This window comes from Seriola dumerili, unplaced genomic scaffold (assembly GCF_002260705.1).
Source record: "Seriola dumerili isolate Sdu_G_001 unplaced genomic scaffold, Sdu_1.0 BDQW01000024.1, whole genome shotgun sequence".
Classification (NCBI taxonomy): Eukaryota; Metazoa; Chordata; class Actinopteri; order Carangiformes; family Carangidae; genus Seriola; species Seriola dumerili.
In genome coordinates this window covers 1760480-1778071 of record NW_019174279.1, presented here as the reverse complement: position 1 = coordinate 1778071, position 17592 = coordinate 1760480, and positions in this window count along the sequence as shown.

Below are 17592 nucleotides of genomic sequence, written 5' to 3'. Positions count from 1 at the left end.
CTGTATGAGATAATCAATGTCTGTCAAAAAGATGCATAGTTGAGGCTCTTTGAAGATATACTGCTCATGCAATCGATGTATCAAGATGACTTCCCATGAGCCTTTTGGCTCCTGAGCACACATGATCCTTGTTAGTCAATATCAGTGCGTTATTAACCAAATGTAGACATGCTGGCAACCCAATTTGAATACAATGAAAGAAACTGTTGTTCTGTCAAATACAATGCAGAGGGCAGACATTAATACTGTTATTCTCTTCATTCTCCCTTACAAGCTACAAAAGTGTAAATAACACTACACATATTTGCATTTATTGTCACATAGAGTGAGAAATTCTCTCTCTGAGCCCCTCTAGTAAACAAAAGTGCCATAAAAAGAGTCCTTTATCATCTGAAATTTGTCACAAGGAGATAATCATGTACAACTGAATAACTTATTCACTTGTCATTTATCAGTGAATCAAGGTTCCAGAGGTCCACTTCTATCAAAATTTGGATGTGTATGAAACATTAAACAGCCACGAAACATTAAAATTTAAATGTACTTCATTATTTTATAAGTAAAAAGGTATTTCAAATGTTTTCACAGACTTTGTGCTGCCTTATTTGCTGAGATGTGCTCCTCCAACTTAAACCCCACTTTATATTTAAACTTAGAATAACCTTGCTTGATTAATGAGGTGAAATCTATGGTGTACTGACATAGTGCTCTCTGATACAACACAGTAAGAACAGTCTGGAAACATTTCTGCTTCGAGACATTAGGCCAAGGTCTGTGTCATGTGGTGTTTCCAATCTAAATGTACTGTATCTGTTCTTCTGACCCCGCAGCGTCTCCGCAGTAATCAGGGAAATCTCAAAGTTAGTTAATCAACAGTGTAAAAATGCTTTATAGAGGTGATACGATCTCTTCTTTTAAGAACAGCTGACTGTACTGCTTTTAACCCTTGCTGCTGCTTGTTGTTAGGTGGAAGAGCTAAAAGAAATGATGAACCTTGAACTTGACTAAAATACTTGAGTGTGGCTTTAATAGAAGAGATGAGTCTATTTAGGATATGGAAATCAAAGACATGGAGCTACTGTACAGGGATGAAATAAACACACAGTGCTTATCCGATAAGGCTTTACGGAAGGGTGGCTCGACTGTTTGGATGGCTGGGTTTTCAGGACTAGATCTAACTGTGTGTTGCCTGATTAATAGTTGACAACACAAGACAGTGTGTCTATTGATAACAGTCTGCCAACAGTGGAGCATGTAGGGTAAAGATGATCAGGCTTAAAATGAGTCCAGTTGCTCCAACAGTGTGGATGCTGTCTTTAATTAATCATCAATCAAACAACTTTTAAGTACACAGTTGAGCAGGCAGTCGCCCGCGCAGTGTTCTGTATTTGAATTAGCAAAGCCTCTAAAGCTTGGATGTATTCCTCACAATCACAGGGAAACTTATGGTGACTTGCCTCAGTAGTTTGACATATTTCTGGAAGAGGCAGGATGTTCGGATCACAAATCCTGGTTGTTCAAAAATAAATACACTGCAGCTACCAGGACACAATCATGAGAACGAGATTCACAGACCAAGACATGCACCAACATACCACTTTGCCACTTGCAGGTTTTCTATGATGACAGGGCTGGAAGAAAATGGACAGGCTCTGGAGTCTGTGATGATGTCATTGTCATTTTATTTTTATGGACACACACTGGCACTGTTGAGTCTTGGGATTTAGTGTTGTTTTGATAATTTTATTTTATTTTTTTTAGCATTTATTGATGAAGAATGTGCATCATAATATGCATAATTATCAACAAATTCCCATCATAGCACTTTATTGGGGCTTGTATCAGCGGCTGCTATCTCAAAAAGCCACAAACAAGGCAATCAAACATCAACAGTACTGAATAATCCCCATGATGACAGGCGTGTTTTCTGTCAGCGTCTTTCATTACTTTTCCTCCCAGGTCTTTTTGATGTTAAATATACCAGTCTGCTGTCTACTCAAAGGAATTTGCTATTCGCATTTCTCCTCTTAGAGAAATGATGCTGACATCCACCGAACCGGACCAAATCTCTCAGCCACGCTGTTACTTGTTTACCATATGGCTCGGTATAAATATTAATAAATTCACTTTCATTTTTTATACATGTGTAAGAAACCGGGCATCATTTTGGATGATTCTTGAGAGGATGAATACATTGAGTAGAAATCAAATGCGAGGAAACCTGTTTGTGAGCTCTGCAGCCGCTTGCTGGGCAGCCTTATTGGGACAAGACACCGCTGAGCTTAAACAGGCACAATTTCTTCAACTGGAATGTTTCATTCAGGCCAAAAAATAAATAAAGAAAGAAAGAAATAATAATGTAGAGACTGTCATGCATGTGTGACCTAAACTATGCCAGTCTGGTGTATGCAGCGCTGCTTTACATTCCACTCACACTGCTATTTGCCTTTTCCATGCCTGGGTTTAGAACTGAATTTAAATCAAGGTATTTTTCCCCAGCAGTGTTCCTGGTTTTTTTTTTTGGTTTTTTTTTGTCAGAGACAATACTGCACTGCATGAATCCTCAGGGCCTTTATCCGTTTCCTTTGAATGTGGTTCCAACCACCAGGCCTTAGACTCCCCCCCCACCACCCCCCCACCACCCCTCTTCTGACTATGTAAATATTCCATGAGCCGCTGCCCCCACACTGTGGATTGACAAGCATTCCTGACTTGAAAACTTCATTTTTAACAGCTGGTTTGGATGACAGACTTAAACCTATAGTGCCTGTGCTTTATTCTACAAAGTGACACAGTGTTCCTCAGTCACTGATGACACGTGCCAATTAATGTGGATCAGCCCATGAATTCCTTTGTTATAGGTGTTAAAATTCCAACAGGTAAATTAAGAAAAGATCATTCTACAGGCAGGTTTTTCTTTTTTTCCTTTACAGTATAGCAAAGAAAATATGGCTGACTGATAGCATATCAGTGTGATTCATTCAGTACAAAAAGGCAAGAAAATTATGCTGACAAAGGGCTCTGGAAATAGCCCTGCAGCAGTCACGATACAGAGCTGTGTCCTTGTTAATCAAGGAGATCATAGGTCACCTTGGCAATTATCAATCCTGAATGCACACAATAACAAACTATCTTTCCGACAAATCACCTGCCACATTTTCATTTTCCTGTCTATAATTTATTTTGCCCTGCGATGAAGAAGTGAGGGGGTGGGATAGAAAAACTGGACAATCTTGAAGATGCCTGCGTAAGAGCTGCTTAGTCATTAATAACAGAGATGAATATGAATTAACCCCATAATTTTGTCATCGGCGTTGGCATACTCCATTGTCTTCTATAGTGAATCAATCATGAACCATGAATCTACGTCACCTTTATTTTTAAGCCCTGATCTGCTCCACGTCTGTAAAATTATTAACTTCAGATCTCGAGTATTATGCAACTGATCTGAATCAGGCGTAGTTTAGGATTTATTGATGATCTTACTTTGTTTCCACAAACCTTTCATCACACTCTTTTACTGGAAATCAGATCCTGGTGAGTCTTTTACGATTCAAATGCTCAGATGCTCACGCACTGCACTGACTGCCTTGTGAGAATGGCTCACACAGTAAAACTGACATTCCCTTAAGCTGTACTGAATGCATTGCCGAATGTCACACAGGGACTTCTTTTTTTTTTCATCATAAGCACCATTTCCTCATTCATCCTGTACAGTCATATTTTCTTTGTACTATTCTACGTGAAGCATAATTCTTCCTATGCAAAAGCCTCATACACTATTTGCTCTATCTACTGTAGCTTTTGTAGCTCCGTGGACAACTCAGAGATACAGCTAATTAAAATTTCTATGATAAAATAATTAGCCTTCCCGGCAGACAATGGAGAATGAAATTCTTTCGTAATCACTCAAATGAACTGATAAGAAACTTCTCAAGCATCTTGCAATTTGCTGCCGACAGGACAACCACTAATTCACACTGGCTTATATGATTTTCTTTTTTAAACCAACTGCTTAGGGTCCTTCACCTGAGTGAGTGCTCATATGCCAGTGGGTGAATATGCACATTGTGTTTATTCATACTATAAGTTACATAAAGATAAAATGGCAGGCTTTTATTTTTACCAAACAGGGAAATAATTTCAGAGCAACATGAACCAAACAACAGTAGGAAATACAATTGCAATTGACCATTCACTCCTCATCCTGTGCATTTGGCCAAGGTACCAGTGTCATACAATGTTGGCAGGGTGTAAACTGAGCTACTAAAGTTATCCTGAACTGTGAGAGCATTCAGGACCAACTTCTGCACATTGGATGTGCTGGTTGTGAACTGAGAGCTATAATCATGATGTCATGTTCGGGTATGAATCTGTTCCATTAGCTTCTGTAACTTGTTGCAATTTCTCATTCAGCATTTCTTTCATTTGTCAAAAATTCAACAGCAGTTTAAACTTTCATGATTTTAATTTGAACTTGTTAAATAGAATCTATTTGTAAGTTTTGCTATTGCTACATAGCCAACATTGGCATTAGCAGCTGTTCACTTACCAGTCCGGATGAAATTTTGTGAGTTCAGCGTCAAACTTCATTCCTTTACTCACCAAGAGCTGTCTCCAATGGTGGAAAGTGTTAACTTTAAGTTAGCATGCTAACCAGCTAGGCCCCGGGCAGTCTCGTCACTTTCTGATCGCGACTCTTTGTAGCCTCCAATTTGCCCTGAAGACATAGCGCAGCTCAGATGGCGTATTATAACGTAACGGTGGCCAACGCTCTTGTAAAGCGACAATCATCATCACCCGCTCCCAGCAAGAAACCATGTTCGTCAACAGAGAAAACGTTCATATAGCCCCTTTAAAGCCAATAAAAACATGAATAGGCCCAGACAACCATGTTAGTTGTAAAAAAAAGAAAACTATCATAAAGAATAAACACTATCATCTCTGTCTATATATATAAAGAGAACCACATAGCATACTGTTGAGAAAGGCTCTACTCTAAGGCTGTGTTTTTAGTTGTTAGTGTTATAACAAGTGACAATGGGATAGTGAACAAGGTCTTCTTGCTTTTGGAAGAGAACCTAATGTCAGGGTTTTTCTTTGGCACTCTATGGGCCATTTTTCTGAAGGTGTAAGCCAGTTAACCAGACATACAAACAACTGCAGCTCACAGTATGTTACAGCAGTCAAACACAGTGTTTTACCCATTCCTTACATTTTTATTTTTGTGTTTTTGGTTTTCCACAGGCAAAAAAACTCTGAAATACAGACTATCGCTGTAGTTCCCCACGCAGACCTGCTGGACCTAGTTATGGTTTCTAAACTATGATTGGACAATCATTGTTCAGAGGAGGGCTTCAGTGAATGGTCAATTATAGCTGCAAGTAATGTCTATAGAAAGGGGCAAATTAGGAAAACTGTCAGAAAATGAATGTTGTTCCATTGTAAGGTACAACAAGAGCTTGATTTATAATACAGTCCCCCTTTTCTCTAGCATCTCTTTGACAATTTTCCTCGTGTGATTTTGAGAAATTAATTGTGTGTATTGTACATGGTCAGTATTGACTGCTGCTCAGTGCACATAATATGAGTGTCCAATCAGTAAATTGACCAGTGATCTGTCTGCTCTCAGAGCAGGTTTACAGACAACTGCTTGTCTTAGGCAGTTTGCATTCCCAGGGAACAGTAGCCTCAGAATCAATCGTCTGATTCATTAAAAAAAAAAGTAGACAGTGTAAAGCAAACATATTTCATTTGAATTCCTTTAGTTTCCTCCGATGTGTAATGACATCTGTATTCAGTATTTTACCAAGAAAAATAAGGGCACCTCAATCAATATTGAGTGTTCTACTTACATTTTGATTGGGGGCATACACTTTGATTTATTAATCTGTGTAAGATGTCTCTTTCCTTTTTTCATTCTTGCTTCCTTATTTTTTTTCTTTTTTAAACCATGACCTTGAGTATATGGTTGGTGATTTGGATTCTGCAGTGGCTCTGCTGAATAATAAAGATTAATGCTCAGAGATTATACTCTTGCCATGGTGAATGAGGCACATGAGAGAATACTGAAATGCAGACGGACCGTGCATAGGGCTGTAACTGATCTGATGCTTTTATGTTAAGTAGTAGACAAGCATTAAACAATGCACGGTTACAAGACGGGGTGAATGAGCAAATTGCAGACAAGATGTTTCCTTCATTACACTAATTGTGATTGCAATAGTAGTGTACACAGTTTGAATAAATTGTCCACTTAAATGTTTCACAGTTTTGCTTTGACTAATGCTGCCGGTCTGAGATTGTACATGAAGAAATTTGGTTTGCAAGTGCATCAAACAATATATCTGCTCACGCCATAACATGCCACTAATAATATAGCTCTCACATTTCCTTGTTTTGCTCTGGTAAATTCAAACATCCCAACTGTTTACAGTCTTTTTTTTTTTTTTACACCAGGGAGCTGTATCATAATCGTCATCCTGTACTGCATTACACAATTAGTGCTTTGGAGTCAACCTTGTCTGAGGAGCAATTGCCTGGATAAACCTGTCCACCGTAATGAGGCTGGCTGAAAACTGCCTGCACCACTGGTTTCCTGCATCTCAGCTGTCCCTTGTGATATCCATCTCCTGAGTCTGGTCTGGCTTGTCAATCTGAGCTGGAGGGAGACTCTGCCTCCGCTGATCACATCTGCCCAGAGAGCTGCTTTCAACAGCATGAATGGCCATGGTAAACTGTGCCTCTGTCATCACAAACCAGACAGTCCATTTAAATCGCACCACACAACTTTGCAGACAATTTCCTACACCAGCATTTAAATTATAGTAACTAGTTGAACATATATATGCTGCATCAGAGTGGGTAACTGAGTTCTGACAGATTTAGGACTTAAAAGTAATTAGATTTAGAATGTATTAAAATGTATTTTCTAAGATGAATAGTAATAATACAATCCTCAGTATTACATTTTTACAGGCCCACTCCTGCTCAAATTATTGTTTGTGCGCTACCTTAGTTTATTAAATCCGTAATAATATCTAGCACAATTCACTCACCTTGCAATATTGAGCGGGACCTGTCAGAGTGTGTCCATCCCAGGAGATGAGTAACAGTGAGACAGCTGAGCTTCTGAATGCCAAAAAAGTGAGATGCAAAAGTAATTTCCATTAAAGTAAAAATCCACTTTAAATCATAGTTTATATTACTGCTATAAACTTGGACAGTGAAATCCAGACTTGTGTCGAAGACCATATTTCCTCTAAAAAACATGAAAGCCAGCCAATACTTCAATTTGTCATCAAAGCAAAACTGTCCATGTCTGTCCCATTAACACTGAATAAGAGTCAGTATCCATGGTGACGTTCAAGGGAGAGAGATATTCCCTAGTTGAGCATTGCTATGAAATTAAGCTCATTAATGTGTAGAGGCTACAGGAAATATCCCCATGAGTCTGCAAAGTCACCTCCTGGTTGATGGAGCAGCTTGCATCTCTCCATGACATCACTGATTAGTTGGTGTGTTGGTTTTGACCTTTGCAAAACAATAATCCATGCTCATAAGTATGTATTTATTGCCTTGCAGTGAGATCTTAAGAATAACATAGGGGGGTTTCTGGGTGGATTATGACTTAATGATGACCTGTCAACCTCCGTCCTTTGATCATCTTGACGTATTCACAAGAAATGAACTGGGGTGAAGATGAAAAGTGTTGTTTTATGTCCAAAAAAACAAAAGCAAAAAACATTGGCTGAACATTGAGCTTAAAATGGGGAAAGTGATTGGATGGCTTGTAAGGAGTATATAACACTGCAGGTGTCAGCCCCGGCCCACGAAGCCCACCAGATATTCTCAATGGAGCTGATGAGCCCTGAAAAAACCATCAGGGTACCTCCCTGTGTGGAGGGGAGGCCACCTGTGGTATCCTACAGATGTGCAGGATACCACCCCCACCCCACCCCCCTTCCAGTGAGTAGTGGGATATATTAATGGGGTAATCTCTGGTGTACATCTCCGAGGGAGCTGGTGAGGAACACCACTACGAAGTCCTATCCTTTCCTCTTGGGGCCTGCGCAGGTGTGCTAATACGATATCAGAGCTGTCTGAAGCACTTATACTGCACGCCGATGACTAGCGAGATGAATTAGAAGGCTCCCTCCTCTCCCTTTAATGACAAGCCCTCCTCTCCATTTCTCAGCTCTCCAATCATGCAGACAACTTGCCACGGCTCTACTCCAGCCAGGTCCCCAGCATGAAGATGACCCATCAGTCTGCCACGTGTTACATGAGCCAATCTGCTGGGATGATAAATGATAACCAGGAGCTTGGTGCTGCTGGCCCTGTCAGAGGAGATTTCGGATGGGAAGGATGATGGGGTTGCCACACCGAAGCGTGGCGCGGGGCTCACAGCAGGTATGGAGCACGGGATCTAGTGCCACCAATTAATGTTTGTCTTAGTTCACCTCCAGATAACCAGAGCACACTATACACCATGTGGGCAAAGAACTGCCCCCGACAAATTAACAGCTCAGCAAATGTGCGGTGCTCCTGGGAGCGTGAGGAAAGCTGCAAGGTATTAGAAGAATATGAAAATACGAACAGCAACAATTAGTCTGATGCACCTTTGGGAATCATCACCTGGGAGAAAGAACTTTGAACAACAAACAAAACTAGAGAGAAATTTCTGTTCTTTTTCACTGGTTTTAAATGGAATAAAAATTGCAGATTCCTCTGATGAATAAGAGATGACCCTTCAAATCAGTCAAATTTTAATCAAGATGACACACAACCCACCTCAAAATAAAAAATAAAAACAAAAGCTCCTCAACAGTAGAATTAATTAGAGCATAACAACGTCCTGAAATCTCACAGAGGACCTATTTTTTTTTTTTTTTTTTTTTTTTTTTTTTTTTTTATCTTTCTTTTTGTCAGTCTGCTCGACATTCCTCCTGCCCTCTGCCATGTCTGCATCACTACAGCAGGTCTGTGTGTAAATAGCCGCCATCTGGAAATCACTTTAACAGCAGAGGGTGCCAAAGCTTTTCAGTTTTACATTGCCCAGGCACACTGAATCTCCCTGCTTTTAATAAGCTCCCAGTTTGGGAACAAGATTATTTTTCTATTTCTCGATTTAAAGGAATACAATTTGCTCAGGCGAACCAATTGAACTCACTTAATAGGGGAGGTGGGGAGGGGGCTTAAGGTGATGGCGAAAACCTATTGGAGCCTCCTTAAGATATCATTGTCAAATGAACCGTCTACACAACATTACATAATCCCTGTTAGCTGCTCTCTATCAGCATATTACACTAGTTTCACTCCCAGGTGCTTTTTAAGGCTGATTTACCAGTCTTCTGTCTACTTTGTTGGATTTTTTTTTTTTGTTCTTCTGGAGCTGGGATATCTCCAATATGGACTAAATGGAAACATGATACAGATAATTGGGTTTACCGCACTACTGTCTGTCTTTTCTTTGTTATTTCTTTGCCATTCCAACTAATTCTACTGCAATATTTTAATGAGGAAAAGCCCACGGCTGCACATACAGGGGCACCTGTAATGCAGCCATTATCACACAGCATCTATTTCTGATAATTAGAGCTCACTTAGGAAGCAACAGTTACCGTGCTAACACAACCGTGTCAAGCGCTGTTCAGATTATAGCCTGTCCCATTAAGCAAACTTTTGTTCTTCAAATTGAGCTGTTGTGAAACAAAAAAAAAACACACACACTCTTCCATGACACTGCAGTGAAGTGAATTGAGTTACTACTGTACACGCTACCTGTTCTCTGTGTGCATATGACCCACGAGTGAATCCCTCTCACCATCTGTTATGAAAGAGCGAGAGAGGGAAACAGAGAGAGAGCAAGACGTGACAGAATATAAAATATGTTTTGAGTGTGTGGAAGTAAATGAACAAAACCGGCTTGTGTTTCTTTTTTTTTTTTTCTGTTGGTGTTGTTGTTGTTGTTGTCTATGATAGCGCAAGGTTATGCCATATTTTCTCTCACATAGAAATTCCATGGTGCTAATTACTTGTTTTGAGGTCATCACAATGCCACACTGCTTCCGCATCTGTTCACATCTTATTTGTTTTCACAGTGCTGCAGCTCAGGTAAGTAACATTATCTCCCGATAGTGCATCCTATCGTTTGGCTGACTGTAACTTAACTCTGTCGCTTGGGACAAGCATCTCTCTGACATTTAAACCACAGGGACCCCCAATATGTTAGCAGCATGAATACCGTACATGCACCATGAAAGTGCAGAGAGAGATGTATGGCAGCGTAATCTGAAGATTGTCTCCGAAATCTTTACTTTCAAGTGCCAAATGAGCCTTGCGAAGCAGAAGGCTGGCCGGCACTGCAAGTGACAGATGTCTGATATGTTTGGCATGGATTAGCTAAAAGCTTATTTCTGCACCTTCTCTGTCACCGGAGCTCAGACTCCTCAGACAATTCACCAGTTTCCAGATCATGTGCAGGCTGTGAAGCATCCAGGCAACAGAAATGCAAGGTTGTCCAACTTGTGCATCTGCCCTTTAAAAAGAAAAAAAAAATAAAGCCAGTCAACCAATCACCTTTCAAGGTCAAATAATTTGCAATAGTGTGAGATCTTTCTTGAACAATTTCTGTTTTCTAATGATAAATTGATTGTATGATAGTGAAAATATAAAAAAACCACCTGTCAAACACAGACCCATGATTTCCACCCAGTCTCTTCTTTGTATGTCACTAATATCAAGGAAGGCCAGATTATTCATTTTATCAGTGAAATGACCCTGTGGTAGGACATAACAGTGTAAATATTAGCGTTTGACCAATTTATTTTTTCACAGCAAAGTCAAAAGTGGACTGATAAATCCCTTTCCACTAATGCAGAGTAAAAAGCTCTATCCACCTCACATAATGTTCCATCCAGCATCGCCCACAGTGATGGCCAGTCAAATTGGATTAAGCTGAGGTGGCTTGGGGCTTCTCTGCAGCTGCTGCCGTTTGATATGGGGTTTAGGTGTGCTGCAAGTGTTAACTTGGCTAGACTTAAAAGACTTGCAGAGACACATTAATATTTTATATGAAACTACAGACTATGATGCCAATGAGTCACTGGCCTTAAAAACAAAAAAGGGAACATTATAATATGTGACGATTATGAAGTCCTACAGTGTCTTTCTGTCACCTCAGGACATTCATTTCAATTCAGTGTGTTTTTATGACTCATTAGTGCAGGTGTCAGTGCTAAACTTTTATCTATAGAGACAAAAAATAAACAGGAACATTATCAGAGTAAATTATAATTTATGATGCAACTGCAAGGTTTCTTTCCAAAACATCATTTTTTTTTGGGGGGGGGGTTATATTATTCACTTTCTGTTTGTTTTTTCTATATATTGCTAGCTTAAATTCATTTTTAAACCATCTTGAGTCTGACTACTGTTAATGCTAATGTTACAGTGACAGAAATCAACCAATGACAAGCGCTTCATTGTGATGGAGGGCATACGTTATGTTTAGCCCGGATTCCAACAGAAGGCAGCAAGCCATGTGGCCACAGCCATCGCCAAAATTTGATGCCTTTGCCAAAGTGCCTAGAGAAATAGTACCACAAGTGGCCACTGGAAGCCATCTTCATTAGAAAAACAGCAGTGTAGGTTATTTATTCAAATGGTTAAAATTATATATATTAGTCCTCCTGGCCTCTGGTAGTTGTGTGAATACTGCCTGTCCTCTCTGTGAGGTATTATGCCACCAGCATAAATGGTTGTGTTTGACTTTCTCTGGTTTGTCTCCGTTCTCTTGCCAACAATTTATTCTAACCTTAAACACAACCTTTCCCAACCCTGACTAAGTGGTTTTAATTTTATAAATATGATCAGAAAGCCCTCATATAACATGTTTTTGTAATGGTCATGTCATTTTATAAGGCAATGACAAATTTTGTTGTTCAGGAAGGAAAACTCGGGGATCTTGGAAAGTCTATTTATTAAAAAAAAACAAAAACAAATCTGTTCTTAAAATCTCATCCCCTCTCTAAAAATATAAAGTCAATATAATTATTCCTCAAGATGTTTCGACATTTGTGGTTGCCATTTGCTTATCCCACCTCCACTCAGACTTCCTCCTCTTTGTCCAAATTTGAATTTACTTAAGCGACTGGTAAAGATTGCAAGCTGTAAAGCAAATCATGCAATTCTTGTCTGATATTTATCAGATATAAACATAGAGATAGTCATAAAAAAAGACAAACATACATACCATTTTCATTACTTTAATTAAACTTGGGGAAAAGCATAAACTTTTGATGTACTGTTCATTGTTGACTTTGTTTGGGAAAAAAAAGACAAATGGAATAGCTTAGAGCAATAATTACGTTCATATAAAGTATATCTATTGGTAAAGTGCTCTGTAAAGCCAGATATGTGATCAAAAATATTAAACTAACTACTCTTTAGATCACATAACTACAGCTTCAGGTGTTTTGTACAATAACATATCTAACTCCAGCATTTAGTTGAAAATGACATACTTTTTGATGAAATACTCTTATAACAAATAACACATTAGGGAATACACTGTGACTGAAACCATTGGGAGTTTAAATATTGTTTAAGAACGAGAAATATACAAAATATACATTAAATTCATTCATTGTGTAAAATAGAAGATGTTTTTAAGAACATTCTTCCTGTGTATTTCCTGAATAGACTGCATATTCTCTTTGATGTGATATCCTTATTCAAGTATTTTATGGTTTGCGTAAACATGTGACATGCCCTCCGCTGCTCTCTATGCTCAACATTTAAAGCTTTCATAGATAATTTTCCGGTAGGGTCACAACACAAATAATATTGTATAACTGTGACAGTGTCCTTGATATGCCCATGTCAGATTGGAAGCGTAACTCTAGAAATTCAGTGCCATAGCTTTATTTGCACTGGAGAACCTACCTCATAGCTGTGATGTCCCTGTTCAAAGGAAACGCTGTAATCAGGATAAAAAACATTGAAATTATGAGATGTAATAGAAAAAGAAACCAAGTGGATTGATACTCATCTTCCTGAATTCAAACGACCTGATATAAATCATTGGGAGACCCTTTGTTGTGTAAATAAGCACAAATGAAAAGATTCACATGGATACATAAATTTAGTGGTGTATTTTCTACAATGACATCAGCGGTAAATGATATCTTTTTACATTTTTTAATAATTCTTGCTTCTTCATGTTTTTGCCGCACAAACATTAGGTTGGAGAGATGTTTAATGGCTCCTGCAATTCTGTAATCTCTCAGTATCTTATGAGGTGGCTTCAGGTTTCTGCAATAACATCATAATGAAATAATCAATGCTAAGATTTCTAGGCAGACAGGAGACAAGAGATGGAAAGAAAATGAAGACGGGACCTAAAGACAGGAGTATAAAGAGAGAAAATGAGAGGTGACATTGTTGTGGGAACAGCTGCATCTTGTGCATCTGAAAAGTACGTCGCTATGGAAAGGAGCAGGGCATCTGACCACAGGCATTTTATTGTAATGGAATGGAGTCCTGACCCAGCTCTGCCTTCAAAGGAATGCTGGGAATGAGAACAGTGTTTTATATGACAGTTAAGAATGCAACCCAGAAAAAAAAAGGTAGTTCTCTGTAGGGGTTTCAGTAGAGGGAAGAGAGTTGAGGGTGAAGCTTTGAATTTGAAAACACAAAATGTATGTATTGATAGGTAGCGACTGGCCTCTCTTACAAGACAAAACCAGCAGCAGTCGTAAATCAGTGAGCTACTGCACACCGTTTCCTGATAATTCAATTTGAAGGGCTTCCAAGAAGGCGTTTAAGAGGCAGTCATCTTTGCTAAGCTAGCTAACTCAAAATGCTAGCCCCGAATCGATCAGTCAGCAACCCTGAATACACTTGAGACTTTGAGATGCAATGGAACAGATGGACAGGCTCGAGCTTTATGGGGAAAAGATTTGAGCCGCTGAGGGAAAGAGAGCTTATACTCCCTGATCTACCTGGTTATACTAAAGATAATTCAACATGGGAGCTGCAACATGTTTGATTCTCCTGACCAAGCTTTGGCTTCTGCGAATTTAGGCGCTTAGTTGACTTACTATGTACGGTATACCTTGGCATACAAGCGCACACTTTATTAACCTTAATAAGCCGTGCTCTGCACCTCCTTCACGGTGCATATCTTAATTCCTTCAAGCACAGAGAATCTTTCAGATATTTAAAAGTTTCTTTAGAAATTTCCTGCAGTTTACACATGCAAAGTATCGTAATCTGCAAGAGCTGGACTATAAGGCCAAGTCCACTGAGGGCAATAAAATGCATGGAGACTCTGTGATGTTGTATCAAACACTTCAGTTTACATCAATTTTACATATCATTAACATATTTTAATATCGGGTTGTTCTGTGCTTCCGCTTTAAAGAGAAGTTGCTTAATCTCGTAGCCTTTCAGGCATTCATGCATTAAACTTCAGTGGAGACTATAAGCATCAGAAAATCCCTGTATGTCACTGATAAGGCCCTACTGTGATATGGATCAGAGGGGCATTTGAGTCTGGTGGATCAATAACTGCAGATGTTCTGCCTGCACACAACCACCAATCTTTAAGACGGGGGCTTACTCTGGCACGATTGACAAATTAGGTCTGCAGGGCCTAATGACTAAAAGATAACAGGATAAAAGATGACCAAAGGCTTACTTAATCTAGAGTTACATTTATTATTCACTGTAAAATTCTCAACCTCAAATAAAGCCAACATTTAAAATAGCTGAAAGTCAAGTGGTTTTTATTACTGCATATATCTGGTCAAATGTAGATGATGCGACATCATGTCTCGATATTTCTAGCACTACTAGAGTTTATTTTGAATTCAGAAAGCCATCAATGTCAGGTTCTCACAGTTCCTATGCCTTCCTTTTACAGCGACCATTTTGCAACAGTCATACAGATTAAAACAGATACTATTCTGGGCAGAGTTCATACTTTCTGTGGAAAGTAGAACAAAATACAGCATAACCACAGACTGTAATCTATAAACATGGCTATTTTTCTTGACTGCAAAAACTTAAATGAAGATGACATATGAAAGGAAAATAGTTGACTACATTCTGCATAGTACAGTATATACAATCAGCGATTAAATTTTATTTGGTGCTTGAGGAAAAAAAAGTTGAATGAAAGAAAACAATCTAATCTATAATCAATAATAATCTATAAACAAAGCAATTTTTATCCACAAAGAACACTAAAAATGCGTAATATTGTGTGTCTGTCATTAATATGCCTTAGATTAGCCAGCGTTGAATACAAAAAGATATAAGATTTACATTTATATTTTAAATTTCTTTCTTAAATGATAAAGTGTCCTTGGTTTTCCTGCTCTTTCCTAAATATGAACATTTCTCATAATTTTCAGATTTTCATTTTCAGCTAAATTGCAGAACAAACAAACACACCACAAACCACTTACAACTGATGGACTACAATTTTGTTTTCATTTTGTTGCACATGTGTCCCAGTTACTCTGGACAATTCACATCTTTGCTGTGTGCAGTTTATATTGGAACATCTTCCTACTGAAGAAATATTGTCTTGGTCTGTCAAATGAAACCATTTGAATCTGCAAAAACCTTTTACAAAAATTTAAAAGATGACTTGGCAAGCAAGTGCATTTATAGTAGGACTGTTTTGGAGTGTATGTGTCTTCCTTTGTGATTGCAAGCAACTCTAAATATATCCCATAATAGCCAAAGATGAACAGAAAGCCAAGGAGCTTCATTTCAAACATGTATGTGATTGGTTGAAGAAAATTCAACGTCATCTTCAGTTTTGCTGTAGTGTCAGATATTGGGGATTGCAATGACAAAAATCATTACAGTCACATATACATTCTTTGCCAGTCAGAAGTGACTGGATGCAAATGACTGAGGAGAAGAACAAAAACACAGTCAGTGTTTACATGGGACTCAGAATGTGTCAGCTCTGATTATTTTTAGTTTGTACATTTCCTTTTGGTGTTGCAATAAAAGTGGTCAAAATGTGATCACAGGCAGATTTCCTGTAATTGATGCACCAGGTAACAAAAGAGGTTACATAGGTTTCACAGTAGGCAACATATTGTGCTCACAGTATCTCATTCAAGGTAAATCAAAAGAATATTTTAAAAATATCCTGCATGCGTCAGTCATGCTGCGGGCTACACCAAAGATAGTCTTCATATTTAAGAGGTTTAAGCTGTGTTTTAGCTGTGAATGAATTAATCTATCTGCATATACTGTAAATTATAAATAAAATAAAATTCTCCCAGTCTGCCCACTAATATTTACAGTATCCACATGTTCTGCTTTTGAGGAAATAAAGAACATTACTTTAACCAAGTAATGGAAGTAAAATATATGGACATCTTCGCTTATTTGCTCTTAATTTGCTAATCAGTCTACTAAATATAGTGCAATTAATGGCTTTATTTTTGTGAATCACGCCAAAACTCAGAGCCAAGGGACATCGCTTGATTGGCCTGATTTGTGGCAATTGAATTTGGTCTCGACAGGAATAGCCACAGGAATGCAGCTGTTGCAGTTGTAACCAGTAAAATCACCTCTTTCCCTTCCCTTGAAATTTATTTAATTTGTCTACATCTACAAAATCCAAGAGCTGTTTTTGGTTCATGGTTTTAATGGTCATTATTTCAAAAAATATATGAACCATAAGAATCAAACTGTAAGCTGTTGTTGGTGCAATGTGTTAACACACCTCCTCCACCTAAAGATCTGCATTTAGACTCTCTTGCTAAAGCACTAAGTGCACTAAAACAGAATTTATATCAATTTAAGATTAGATGGACAAGCTAAACACCCACTGCTGCTTATATAAGAGGTTTTATTTTAAGATGGTTTTGTTTTACCGTCATCTTTTTACTGCTTCATTTTTTACCCAGTATGTTTACATACAGTGTCTGGCCAGTAATATAAGTAACTGAGGGTCAGCTATTTTGCTCAAAGGCACCTGTATGTTCTGGGCTCTCTTTAATGTTACACTTATAAGCTATTAAAATGCACACAAAGGTGGTTTTGAAAGGCAAAACCCTCTAATTTAGCCATCTGGCATGAACAACAGCAAAGGAAACTGTGACCCATATGAAAGATTTTTGCTAGAGAAGTGCTGAGTAGCATCTGCTCGCTGTGAAAATGCCTTGGGTCCTACACATGACATGACAAATTACACTGGGCAGTTTACATTTAATTATCCACTTCAATGCTCACCTCAATGAAGAAGTACAGGAAATGGGACACTCTTTTACATTATCTTTAACAAGTACTTTAAAAAAAAGTTTTTTTTTGTTCACCCTCTTTATCATTTTTAAATGGACTGAATTTGATTATTCCCATTCAGGATCTGGATGGCAAATATTAACATTAATAGATATTGCACATGCTGTTGTGAGTAGAAGTTTTTTTTTTTGTTTTTTTTTAGGATAAACAATTTCCCTGAGGGTATAATTAAAGGTTTTCTGATTCTGAGAAAATACATTTGAATCTGTTTGACGGTGATAAATCATGAACACTGTGTGGTGAGTAGCCAGATGG